Below are 2,850 nucleotides of genomic sequence, written 5' to 3'. Positions count from 1 at the left end.
CCCACTTCCTGTGGCACTCATTTTCTTGTGGTGTACACTACTGTATTTCAAAGTTTCAAATGTGTCCAATAGCCTAACAAGGTTGTGAACACCTAATATAATCCATCCTGCACAGTGTATGCATTGTCATGGATATGGCCAGAAAGACAGGGGAACAGTTGCTGGACTTAACCCAAAAAAAGTCATGGAGGATGTTTCTGCAAACCAGCAACAGAGCTGGTGTGGCTTCTCAGCTAAACATGCCAAAAGGCAGTTTAGAGACCCAGAATAAAATAATGAAGTTATAAGATAGTTAGCCAAGAATGTGTGCCCTTCTCAGTGGGACAGCTAGCTATTGTTAGGAGATAGCTTTTAAAACCTTATAAATATGGGAAGTTGAATTGATTGGGGGCTTCTCAGAAGGGGTTCTTTGCTTATCCTTGGGTAAGATACTTTTAAGGGTTTGTGTATTTACTCTCCTTTATTTATGTACCCTGACCTGGATAGAGCAGGCAAGATCAATCTCATCAGATCTTGGAAGCTAAGCAGGATTTGTCTTTGTTAATAGTTGTACGGGAGATCTTCAAGAAAGATGACGATCGCTATGCACAAGCAGGCAATGGCAAACAACCTCTGTTATTCTCTTGCCTTGAAAGCTCCAGCAGGGGTTTCCATAAGTAAGCTAAACAGCACTTTCTATCATCACCAATGATCTATGGAAGAGTTAAGGGATGGTATAATTTTCTGCTGAATTAGTCAATGTTAAGATTAGTCAGTGTTAAGAATGCAATATAGTTATGCTTTAATAAAAGATTAAAATGGAAGCAGAGATTTTCTAATAGTATCACTTATGTACTTGACTACAATGAACCTAAAACATTGTTGAGGTATACCTCTTGCCAGCAATCAAATAATCTAATATAGGAAACCTATCTAGACTCCTAGGGCTGCTAAAGTGCACACAGATTCATCCAGCATACTTAGTATAGACAGCTGCCACATGTAGCACATATCTCCAGGGGCAAAGTAACCTTTCTAACTTAGATGGCTAAGTTGCCAACTTAGCAAGAATTAAGCAACCACCATGTCTTACTTGCCACTAAAACTTCCCACTGTAAGAACTTGGGTACAAAATTCAATGAAGCTTTCCCTCTAAGTCTGCTCAAGTACTATCAGAAGAATAGTGTGCTAAATAGTAGTTTATTGCTCTATTCCCTCCCTTTCTAGCTAATGTTACATCAGGAAAAAGGGAAGATTGACTGTTGCTTATAAAAAATCAAGAAAGCCCTCTCCATACCATTAAGCCTGTAATGACTGGAGGAACCATGTGTGAAGAAAGGCCTGACAATTCTCTTACACTGCAAAATTTATCTAATGATTGGGAAGCTTTGGTATCATTTTCCTGTCTTTATATCACCACCCCTGCCCAATCTGAACTCTCCTTACACGATCTCCAGTTGCCAGAGGAAGGATTAAATCAATTTATTTATTTATTTATTTATTTAAAAGATAAGCTGCCTTTCTACCCCAATAGGGTCCCCAACATGGTAAGCAACAGATATTAAACAAATAAAGTAACAAATAAAATGTATACATAAACACAATAAAAACATGCAGACATATAAACTAGCACACAACTAGGGAGGATGGCCAATAAGAGTTTACTGGGGGGGACACCAAATGAAACTGTTTATTTGTTGTGATCATTGATCAGAGCATAACAAACAAGTTAGGAAGGCATAAAAGAAGTAAATACATGCTGTAAGGAATTCATAGCCTTGCTAAAAGCAATAAAGTTATTAAATTATTATACCAGCTGGTTCCTTATTTTGCATGCTAAAGCACAATTTTTGCCACCTTAAGGATACTGGCTTCAGTAACATCTATACAAAAACTGGAACAATACAGAGAAGATTAGCATGGCCCCTGCACAAGGATGACACCAAATGAAACAAAAACAGTAATAAAGAGTCCTGAAGTTTTGGAGCCATTACCAGGTTACCACCCATCTAGCCTCAGATGGCCGGACCACCCAAAGCAAGGCCTGAGAAGATGATCAGGGAAGTTGGATAGGTTGGTATGGGAGAAGGCAGTCCTTCAGGTATGCTGGTACCAAGCCATATAGGGCTTTCAAAATCAATACCAGCACCTTGAATTGGTCCCAGATGGAACAAGACTGGAGTGATATGGTCCCTACAATCCAGTCAACTTTCTGGTCTCAGCATTTTGTACCAATTACACCTTCTGGACAGTCTTCAAGGGTACCCCACATAAAGAGCATTTCTGTAATCTAATCTAGATATTACCAGGACATGCATCATAGTGCCAAGACCTTTCCTGCTCTGCTGCAGCTGACTCACCAACTGGAGCTGATAAAAGGCACCACTGGCCACCTCTGCTACTTATCTAATAGGAGGTCTGGGTCCAGCAGTGGATAACTACATGCCCATTTGTTTTTGCTACCCTGCCACATGTAACAGTTTTCCTTATCATTGCATGGTCAACTGCACCTTCTGAAAATTTCTGTCTACACATTTATGGAATATACTAGAATTAACTTCCCCGACCAACACAGCAAGGCCAGTTATTTCTGCACCCAGTAGTGTGCAGCCCAGTATGTAAGATGCTTCACCAACATACTGATTAGTGGGACTGTCCCATTAGGGCAAAGGATTAGCAAATCCATATCTAAATTACAACATAAAGGCTTTTCAAATAGGGGAAATAAAGGCATGATGATGTAGCAGGTCCACAGCAGCAGGCATCCTTCCTGATCAACATCTGTTCAGACCTACATATTCACAAAGAGTACAAAATAAAATGAATTGCATTTGAGATTACAGCTGAAAATCAGCCCCTATCTATAATGGA

The 2,850-nt window shown here is 39.7% G+C and overlaps 1 non-coding gene across 1 annotated transcript; it reads left to right on the top strand.

Annotated features, from left to right (window-relative positions):
* The first annotated feature begins 1,843 nt into the window (after window positions 1–1,843).
* LOC129325353 (U6 spliceosomal RNA) lies at window positions 1,844–1,945 on the top strand. Its single transcript, XR_008596606.1, has one exon. It is a non-coding gene; the product is annotated as a U6 spliceosomal RNA (small nuclear RNA).
* Window positions 1,946–2,850: the final 905 nt, after the last annotated feature.

The sequence above is a fragment of the Eublepharis macularius genome, chromosome 2 (assembly GCF_028583425.1).
Source record: "Eublepharis macularius isolate TG4126 chromosome 2, MPM_Emac_v1.0, whole genome shotgun sequence".
Classification (NCBI taxonomy): Eukaryota; Metazoa; Chordata; class Lepidosauria; order Squamata; family Eublepharidae; genus Eublepharis; species Eublepharis macularius.
This window is presented reverse-complemented; position numbering and strand designations above follow the sequence as displayed.